Here is a 10,984-nt window from a genome sequence, read left to right as displayed (position 1 = left end):
TAAACTGCTTTCTGTTTCAGGAAGTTCAGGAAAAGATGTGAGATCTGTATGAGACATCATCTTACTGAGATACGAAAAAGCAGAATTTTTGTTCTGTTGTATTCAATTTGCACCTGTTGGCAAAAATACTTTCCTCTAAGAGCTTCTCTTAGCAAGACTTCTATTAATACAGCAATTATCTCTCCGACTAGAAAAATTTGAAAAGGATGGTCTTTGAAGTTTTAAGGAAGATAATATGGCTAGAGGAGGTTCCTGTGCTTTTCGTGCTTTCTGGAAAGAACCTTCTGTGTTGGAACTATCTATAAGTGTCATTAGGTCTTTTGACAGATCAGTTTGGATAATATTTTTGTCTTGCTCATACTTGTGGGTTTCAAAATGTACTTGATCAAAAATTGTACTTTCAGATTTTTTTTTCTTTTTGGTAGTAAAGGCAAGAGGAAACTATTCATGATTCTCCTTTTGGACATGCATTCAGGCCTAACTTGCTGTCTTCCTTCTCAATCTACAAAAATTGCAAGCTTGAAAAATAAGCATTGAAGTGCTCAATATAAATAAAGCTTATAGTTTGTACAGTAGGAGGTAAAAGTTCAATCCAATTTGACTGGAAGACAAATAAATGTGTGCAGAGTTTTAACAAACCAGTCAGCCACAAATAGAAATGATGAATTTTTGACAATAACAATCAAATGATCAGTCGTAATTGCAAGATACTACCCAGGCACAGATAACCTCCAGAACGCATTGTCCAGATTTGCCAGTTTATCAAAGAACATAATACATCTTTAACGTTTAAATGCTTCCTTCTTTCTTCTGCCTGTGATATGAAGCAGGTCCCACCCACTTGACATTATAGACTAAATGATTCAGATGCATTGGCTCTTGGCGGTGGAAAATCTGCCTGGAGGTCAATAGTAGTTCATACCACAAGCAGCCATCCTTTTTTTTCACTCTGCTTAGCTTCAGCCTGCTCTTTTAAATCGACACAATATGCTTACTTGCAGCTAAAATTGATTAAAGTGCTGCACAGAGCCTGATGCAGTACTTTGCTTACAAGCTCTTCTGTGTGCTTCGTGCATGCAGTAGACTGTCTGCAAAACTTAGCTGGCCCCTCCTGTGTCCAAACAAAAAGAGGTGGCTGCAAGTTGAAGTAGGCCAGAACTGAGACATATTGAGGGATAGCCTCGACGAGGCCATTCCTACCACGAATGGTAATGCCGTATGCACAACTTCCTGCGTGCTGGAGGAGAGGCGAGTTGTTCCAGCCCAGAAATTGCTTTAGTAGTGTTAGAGGAATTCAACTCGGTCCCCAAAAAATCTTTCCTTTAATTGGAGAAGTCTTTCTCCCTGCTCCCCCCCCGCCCATTTCCTGTACGCAGCAGTCATACGTTAGTAATCACGATTTTTCTGTTTCTTTTCTGAATTACAAGCCCAAGTGAGGGCTGTTGGATTCATTCTGCGTGGACCACAGCATAGCCAGAGATGAACGATGATCCATATCTTCATTTTCTGCTAAACAGTTGGCGGATTAGGGGGTTTAATTCTTGATTTTTTTAACAGAAGTGCCTTTTTCCTTTTTGACAACTGTCTGAAATACGTTCCTTTAAGAACCTCCTACACGGTATGTATTTGTCATTTGTAAACAGAGTATGTCAAAAAAAAAAAAAAAGATTTGATTAAGTGGTGAGGCAGCTAGCTATTTGCATGTCATGAGGTCTCAGGGAAACAAACTGACCCTCAGCCTTCTTCCATCCAGCCAAATTCTGATGGGACCCTCAAATAGCTCTGGCAAAGTGTTCTGTTTCTTTTGGACTTGATGAATGCTTGTTTCTGTGCAGACGTGTAATTATTTCTTCTTCATTTTGCTGCACAAGTTACCAGGAGAAGCAGCTTAAAACCAAATGTGAGTATTGAGGTTCTTTTCCATTATTCCTTTATATGACAACGCTTAGATGTGGTACTGTACAAGGTAACTAATTTACCTTTTTGAGAAATGAAACAGAAGTATTTTTCTTCAGACACAGAACTACTAATTCACATGGATACTGCTTCTTTAAATTGTATGCAGAATTCTATACGTATTAAAAAAAAAAAAAATCTGTGTACTGAAAGAGATGCCACACTTTTTTCAGATGCAATAGTTTTCATTTTATGAATTGGCTCACATTAACATAGGGGAAGATTGTCTGTGGTTCCCTTTGTAATGAGATGAGGATTAATTTTGTTTACTCCACAAAACAAGCCAACAAAAAGTGTGCTGTTTCCTGTGACATTTGAATCATCATTCTCATCTCTTATCAAGCTTTCATAGCTATTTGCTATTGCAAGAAAACTTTCTAAATAATGCCTTTTCAGAAAAGTCACTTGTTTCTAGTCACAAACAATATCATCGCCTAATATTGATTGTTCTTGCATTTTCTTTGAAGTAAAATCAGTTTCCAAGCTGGTACTTACAGAAATATTTTGGCTTGTTACAGAAATCAGGTAGTATCTTGCAATTCTATATAACTTATTTTATCTTCAGTCTGTCATATTTTTATGAACATAATCTTGGTTTGGAATTTGAAGAGAGTGGAATTGAAAGGCTATGCCACTGCTTGCTGTATTTTTTCTGGAAATGCGTGCCTGTACTGCAGAATTAAAAAAGAAATATGGGTAATGGGGTGGAAATATTCCTTAAAGTCTACATATATTAATTGTACTGATACCTGATTTCACAGTGGCAATTTTTTTTGAATAATGGGATCAAAATTAAATTTGGATGAAACTATCAGAACTGAATTAAAATATTTCAATAATACCAATGTTGAAAATATTTTTCTTTAACTGTCTCTGTTTTCAGAAGTTCTGTTTTTATATCTGGACCTGGACATGAGGACTTTTATTTAGAAAACCAGTTTCAGATGCCTTTGTTGTTTTTCTTTAACATTTTCACCCATTTTTTCTTCTATTTCTGTGATGAGTTGACATTTCTAGAGTATTTGAACAAAACAGAATGTATTTAATGTGTTAATGTTATAAGAGATTGCTGATGGTCTTGCCATGCAATTTGATTGCAGTGCCACGAAAGTCACTTTGATTCAAAGTTGTGTAACTGGTAGAAACCTAAGATGACATACTAATTGTCTTGCAAAATTACAGCAACATGAAAGCAGAAGCTGCTTGAAAGAGATTCTGATCTATTGTGACCTGTGGTATCTCCGGGTTATTTGCAGGCAATCATATTTTGCTAAGTGTGTGCGTTTGGCTGACTTGGTAAAATGTAGATTCTATGGGCCATATACCAATAATCCCAGCTTTCTGCAAACCTTTTTTTTAAATTTTGAGTTTTTAAGAAAAAAAATAATTAAATCAGTGTTGCCTAACCATGGACAGACAGAAAGAAATGTGAAAATCTTAACCAGCATACTTACTAATCTCAACCCTAAACTCAGAGGGTGAAATCCTGACCCTGTTCAAATGAGTGGTCCTCCTGACAACTACACAAGCTCTAGACTTAGTTCAGGCTTTTAGATTATATAGGGAATAAAACTAAGATTTTCTGCATGTTTCCCCGCCAGTTAAAGGTAAGATGATGTCTTATGTCTAATTCTAGGATGTTCATAAAATTAATGATTTCCAGCTCAACTTTTCTATTAAAACCTCCAGAGCCCAAAGTTCAGAAACTGGAATGATGAAATGCTCCATTTCTGCTCCTGCAGAGGAATTCACTCTTCTGGGAACAGGTTGCGCAGTTCTAGTTAGGAGGCTGTGAACTTCTAATGTCATATGCTTATATTTTCCAGTAAAATGTAAGGGGGATGAAATAAGGGCAGTTTTGTAGAAATGCACTGACGTTACTCCAAAACACTGAACTAACATACTAAAAATAAGTTAATAAAACTCCATGACATAATTTTATGTAACAGAAATACAATGAGGGACAAAACTATTACAAAGGCTAACTAATTTCCCTTGGTTGCCTCTATAATAACAGCTAAATTAAGCTTCTGCTAGGAATCACCCTGGAGAGGAATTTTTCTCTCTCCTTTACCTATAAAAAGTGTCTTGTGAATTAGCCTCAGTAGGCTTAGGTTTGCTTTTGTGAATATCCCCATTTTCCTCTGATATTGAACAGCATAAGTCAACTATCCCTTCTTGTTTCCCTTTCTCAGACTAAGCGGGTTTTTCTGGTTTTACTTCATTCATGCTAGTAGGTTACTTTCCTTCTCAGTCATGGTTGCGTTCGAGTTTCAATTTGTTCTAGGTCCATATATGAGGACTGGTAAATTCTTGCACATCTCAACATATTATGGTTAAGGGATCTAAACAGGCTGCTCTGGTTCATTGCTGGCCTCACACTTAGATGCTCTTAAGACTCAGAACAATGCCCATTTTCCTATACCTGTCTTTGCATGCAGATAACAGAATTGATAGAAGGAGGGATGCTGGTGACAGAGCGTGACATAACTGTGGGCAGAACACACGTGGGAGGCCACAACTCAGCCCAGAGCCACTTTCAGCAAGATATTCTGTGCCTCAGTTCCCTATATGTGGAACTGGGTTTATTACTTCAGGGAGGAAAAAAAATGAGTCCAAAACCATGTTTATTGACTGGAAACAGCCTTAATAACCAGGAACTCTCTCAACCAATTGTGTAAGAATATTAATCATAACCTCAGAGTCCTTAAGGACAATTGTAATCTTCACAACTGGAATATTTTATTGCTTCAGCTAATTTTAGAAGTGCCTTTTACCTGTAGCACTGGAGGCTGACCACCTGGCAACCTTTGTACAGTGCTTTTAACTACCCTGGGCCAGTGCCATGCCTACAGCCTAATGAGCAGACCCACCAAGTGGCAAAGCCGTAATGACTGGATGCTTGTCTTCCCACTCCTCCAGGTCTGAGCTCTGACCTTGAGCAAGCCAATTCCTCTACCTGGACAAGCATTAACCTTTTCTGTAGACAAGGATCTCACAACTGTGTTTTGGGGTTGCTTTATTATCATCAGAAAATCATTCTGAAATCTTTGAAAGGAAGACTGTAAAATACCTCAGTGTATTAGCTTATAATTCTATTTATCAGAAGCCCAGAACTCTGTTAGGTTATAAATGTATAACCAGTAGCCCAGTCTTCCACAAGTGAGCTCTGCAAATTTCTAATTCAACCACAATATAATTCATTTATGTATTATAATGTGAAATTGTGGCATAATTAGAGTTTTGTGAGTATCTGGATTTGGGGCGCTATTTGCATGCGAAAAAAGGAAAAGATTAGAGGAAAACTGTTTAATGCTGATGAGCTGAGAGTCTGTTTAATTTGGAAATGAAGAGCATTGAGAAATATTCCAAATTAAAAGCTCAAAATGTTGGGGGGGTGTTTTGTCTTTTTAATGCAGGAACGGAACTTTTAGATGTATTTAATCATTGTCTTGCACTTTTTACTGAAAACATTTACCAATTTCATTGTAATTTAGTAAAAAAAAGCTTGACCTGTATTTGTTTGTTAACAGTTCCTGCTAATTCTTGTCACTCTGCCCCTCTCAGAGCAAAGCAGCCTCAACCCCCACAGCTGGTCAGTTAGGGACTCTGAGCAACATCCCCTATTGAAACAGGTAGTTTCCATTCCATGTTCATGGTTGCTTTGCTATTGCTTGGTATCAGGCTTTACGTTATCACTTGAATAGACTTAAATGGTTTCAATGGACTTATTATTCCACAATATCCTTGTTCTTAAAATGTTCCTATATGTTAGAAAGGAATTTCTTCATTCTTACTAAGTTTCCTCCAGCAGTCTGAGAATTAACTGATGGTTTTTATTCCTTGTAATTCATCTGAGTCAAATGTTGGCTGTCTGAGGTGTTCAGATAATCTTTAGTTTTAATTTTCCTTCAATCAAAGTAGGGCAATCCCACGCTGGAACCAGCTTTAAGATAGCACGTATTTGTAATCACAGAAAGAAATCCACTGTGAAAGTCATAGTGCCAAAAAAAAAAAAAAAAAAGACCTTTTCACATGCCAGGACATTACAAAACTCCCAGCAGAGCAGTAACTGAAAGGTCAGTAACCTCACATCATAATAAAGAAAGACAGAATACCAAGATCTATTCATTTCTGGGTCTAATTTTAAATCATTGCCACTTTTAGGAAGATAGACTATGTTAAAATAAAAAGAAATATGTCTAATGTCTGGCACAGAGATTTTAAGGCTTAAGGGAAATGTTAGGATACCCAGTCACATAACTGTTCTGAAGACCTTATCTCTTAAGTGGGCAGAACAGGTAAAGAAAGAGGCACGCAGATTTCGGGTACATGAGAAAGATCATACAGCAGTCACTGGCAGGGCATGAACAAAACCCAGAGCTGAGAATTTCTGAGGACTGGTCAGTGGTGCTGCTCACAGCATATAAGAACTGAAGTTAAAACAGAGTTGATGCCATGATACTCTTATCTTGTTTGGCAAGATGTTATCTACTCAACTGCTCAAGATTCAAGAAATCTTCAATTAATATTTTTACTCTGGTTAATGTCTAATTCACAAAACCACATATAAAAAATACTTTTATATTAATCTATACTCAGTCCTAGAAACACTCCTTTATTTTTCCTCCCTGCTAAAGGAAGAACAAGAAGTCACAGATCTCTGCTCCCAGCTCTTTCTATCAGCCACTCCATTCCTGAAGGGGTTCACTGCCTTGAAAGGCCTGCAGTGAGCTGTCTTCTAGAAAGGAGTTTTTACGCTGAGAGTCGTTTACCCTTTTGCTGCGTTGGAATGAAATGTGCTGGTTTACAGTGAATGTCATTTACCCTTTTACTGTGTTGGAATGAAATATGCTGGTTTACAGTGAATGTCATAGATCCAAATATTTTATCTTTTTTTTCCTAGAATCCTAACAGCGGCAGCCTGCACTTGATTCATCTGCATAGATAACTATTTGGTTTTCCAGCTTTACAGTATGTTTAAAACAAATACAGGGCAGAGAATAAAAACAAGAAGTTACTATGCCATAATTCCAGATCTTCAGTGAAATGCACATGCAACCATGTTGTGCTAGTTGTTTTTTTTTTTGCAACCTTGGTGCAAACGTTCAGAGTTTGTAAGTGAATTGTGCCCAGTAGATACGAGATCACCAATGCAGAGTTAAAAAACTAATCTAGTGTATATTAAATCACCTAATTTAACATCCATAAATTGAGGGAAATTGTTCGGCTATGTTAAATTGCATACATATGTAAGTGTTTTAAGGGTCCTGTTCTAAGAGAAGACAAACCACACGTTCACGTAACCCTTAGGGGAAAGAGAGGAAGTCAAATAAGTCTACTTAAGACCATTCACATTGTGTTTTCCTGGCAACATTTCTTACCCCCGTCTCAATTACATTCTGTAAACAATTCATTGCTGCAAAAGCATCAGAATGCAAAGAGTACCGCATCTTTCAGGTTTTCTCTAACAGATTAGATCTTTTATCACCTACCCACCTAGCAGATGCAACATACGCATTTTAACCAGACTGTGTGTTTATTGCATCCCTGCTTTCCAAAGAGTTTGCAGTTATAGAGGATTGTTACTGCTAGAGCACATGGTTAGCAGTACAAGCTAACTTCTCGTTACAATTGAGACACTGCGTGTTAGTTATCAGTAAAAGCCCTCACTTTCTGGTGAGGCTACCAGTGGCTGTACTCAATGTACTTGCCCATTCCTTCTCAATGGTCACCCACAACAGCTCCCATGTAACATGAAGGGAGGCTGCAGATGCTACATTTGTTGCTGCTGGAATTTCTTAGACTGTGCCCAGCAGTGGCTTCACAGATTGAATCATAGCAGCCCCGAGTCTGTCTGCAGAACCAGGTCATTTCTGTTTTCAGTGTAAAGTTTAGTAATAAGGTGACAGCCAAAACTGATGGAGCCCCAACAAAACTGGCTGTTCACTGGTCCTAAAAATATAAATAACTCGGGAAGAATGAAATTGAGGTAGGGATCTCAACTCTCTCAATTAAATATGTACTGACACTCCTTACCAGTAGCCTTTGCTCTTCCTAAGCTATAATGCTACCTAACTCATAACAATCTTTTAACAGAGCTGAGATCAGAAATCCTTAGATTTGTTTCATTTCAATAAGGTTTCGTATTTTTATTACAAAAGTGCTGCAGCTCAGTTTATTTTTTCCTCAGAAAACTAGGTCAGGTTGGCCCAGTACTTTTGGGAGAGAAAAGTAAAAGGCTATGCTGCTGCAGCAGATGCTGTGTTACCACTTGGGGGTTTTATGTTTGGTTTTGGAGGAAGGAGGTCTTTTTTTTTTTTAAAAAAAAAAAAAAAAAAAGGAGTAATGAAAACCCTTTCAAATTTTAGCTTGCTTTAAAACATATCTGCTGCTGTTGCTCATCTTTTTCTTATTGCTCATTTTATTTCTTAAAGCATTCCTAAAGTAGGTCACCAGCTTTTAAAGAACCCAGCTAGATAAAGTTGTAGTAAGTAGTGAATTGTCATTACTCTTTCACAAGGATTTTAATTCATGTGGTGTCCCTGGTCTCACAGGACACAGCACTCCCCATCCTCCCTTCTGTCCCTGAACTAAAACATGAGGGTGGGGGAAATCCAGTCTGCAGCTGATGCATCTGCAGAGAAAAGACGTAGCCTATTTCTTAATAAGATCTTGAAGGCTGAAATCAGCATCAGTGTTGACTACTGAAGCTCTGTTACCTCTTGTAAGCTGTTTTGTTTTATGAGCAACTCCACTCCCTGTGAAGCACAGGCATCATTGCCTACAGCTATTGCTTTCCCCAGGAAAGCTTTCCGTCCTGAAGACAAGCCTGTTGTGTTTTCAGGTAGATGTGTTCCTGCCCAGTATTGTTAGTGTATTGCTAAGATGTTGCCGTTTTCTTGATGGACTTTTGGCTTCATTGCATTGTATACAGGGGAGTTGGGTGGGGTATCTCGGTGTGCAGACCCACTTCTAGCAGCGTTCAGTAAGAAGTGCTGCTCTCATTTGCACGCTGCAGATGAATTCACTGGCAAAAGTCTTGGATCAGCACTTCAACGCAATTCTCTATTTGTAACTTCCATGCTCTTTTTATTCAAGCACTTTTAAAGTACTTTCCACAATTAGGGGATTTTAGGTGAGAGTGGAGGCAGGAAAGGGGACTGGAAAAAGCCAGGCTGAAAAGCTGGGGAGAATTTGTATTCACTGCCGGAGATCACCTGTGACCTCAGTTCTTATCCTGACCATTTCAGCCCCAAATTATTAACGTTCCTTTTTCTCTTTCAAAGACATTTAGTGCTTGCTGGGTTGTGGGTTGATAGAAGGAAAATACATTAATATTTCCATTCAAGTACAATATGTTATTCTCTACCTTTCCACCATTTTAATTGAAGAAGCACGAATGTCTTTTTGCCACCGAATTTCTTATCTCAAACTGAGATGACTCTAACTCAGATCCCCATCTTTTTTTCCTAGAATAAAACATACAGCTAGCTATAAAATTTTTTCTCCCAGTGAAATATTCAACTCTCTATCAAAAGTCAAAAAGTAAGCTTTCACTAAAAGATTTTCTGTTGAGAATTTAAGGCTAATTTTAGACCAATATCTTTTTCAGATTTCACTTTTGTGAATCTTACTTTTCTAAATCAAACTGACATTTTCCATTGTTTTTTTTATTCACAAATATTTGCTACTAAAATACATCAAAATTAAAAAGATAATTAAAACAAAAAACAACAAAAAAACAACTGTTAGAGCATTTTCAAATAAGCTTTCTGCAAAGCTCCTTTTTTCTTCTAAAAATACCCTGATGCAATAACCTCTTAATTTATATTGGTTTTGGAAGCTTATAAATGCTCAGGTTTCAGAGCATGAATTTAAACCTCTAAAGGGATTAGGAAACTTTCCTCATGAGCAGGTTGTTGCCTCATGCAGGGTTTCTTGCATCTTCCTTAGGATATTTTTGCCTGCTGAACTGAAAAAGATAAGTACCCCTATAGTCATTTAGCATCACAAAATTATTTTTAGATCTGCTTCTCCTCCTAAGTTCTAGTACGGACTATGTTTAATGTAGATGTCAGTCCTTTATTCCTTATCGTACCATACAGGGCAGAGGCTGAGCAATGGAGCTCAGCCTACGTTTCTTTTTGAGCCAAGCTGTCAAAATAGTCAAGATGACTGAAGGCATCCAGACCTCCACATCTCTTCTGTAGCCTCGTCTATACTAACATCAGCTGAAATTTAAAATAACTGGTGAAGAAAAGGAGTTTTTTTCTTGCATCTGCCTGCAACAACCAAAGTAACAAAATCTTCTTTACTGTGGTAAACCAGATACCACAGACAAGCCAGTAACTCCTTTCCACCAAAAAGGGCCAAGGTTTTGGGCCATACTCACATCTAAATATCAGGCTGGTTGACAAAGGATATGTTGATCACATTTCACACTCAGTGACAATACGAAGTAATATCAGTCTCTCTTAATTTCACACATGGCTGGAACTTGAGAATGCTGGAAGTGATTTTTCCCTGCAGAAATGCTGGATCTACTGAAAAATGGTTTTTGTTTCTGTTTTTTTTGTTTGTTTGTTTTGACAGAAATCATTTAGAATCACAAGTTTCATTTGCTGTTTCCTCTGTAACCAAATTTGTGCAATTCCACTGACTGTATTTTAATTGAGAAAGATTTACAGACTGTGTTTATCAGATTTGAAATATTAGGAAACATCGACATTAATGGTAATGAAGAACCTAATTGCTCCTATACTTTTAAAAATCCCATTTCTTGCTTATCCTTGAAAATATCTTTCAAAATCTATGCTTCAAGGATACAGGCAGCAAAGCCCTAAACATGCATTCAGCTTTGAGCATGTAAATATTCCATCTGAAAGCAATCACATTTCTCATGTGTTTAGACTACGTGCATGGCTGGCTTATGCATGGAATCACAACAGTTACCTTACAGGAGACCTTTATTCCTGATATGGGAATGACCCCGCTCCTGCCCAAATGCTCATAAGGGAACACAGGC

At 37.7% G+C, this 10,984-nt stretch overlaps 1 protein-coding gene across 3 annotated transcripts in view; it reads left to right on the top strand.

Moving 5' to 3' along the window:
* The first annotated feature begins 1,175 nt into the window (after positions 1 to 1,175).
* FHL5 (four and a half LIM domains 5) overlaps positions 1,176 to 10,984 on the top strand; it is a 29,169-nt gene continuing 19,360 nt past the window's right edge. The window contains exons 1-2 of one of the 3 annotated variants that reach the window (XM_080585965.1): positions 1,176 to 1,618; positions 1,872 to 1,900. The gene's annotated coding sequence lies outside the window, so the exon portion shown is untranslated. Of the gene's footprint in view, positions 1,619 to 1,753; positions 1,901 to 10,984 lie in introns of all 3 variants that reach the window. The other 2 variants (XM_080585963.1, XM_080585962.1) reach the window with 2 other exon arrangements.

Source organism: Anser brachyrhynchus, assembly GCF_964034855.1.
Source record: "Anser brachyrhynchus genome assembly, chromosome: 3".
NCBI lineage: Eukaryota > Metazoa > Chordata > Aves > Anseriformes > Anatidae > Anser > Anser brachyrhynchus.
The sequence above is the reverse complement of the archived record's forward strand: the minus strand, read 5'-3'. Positions and strand labels throughout refer to the sequence as shown.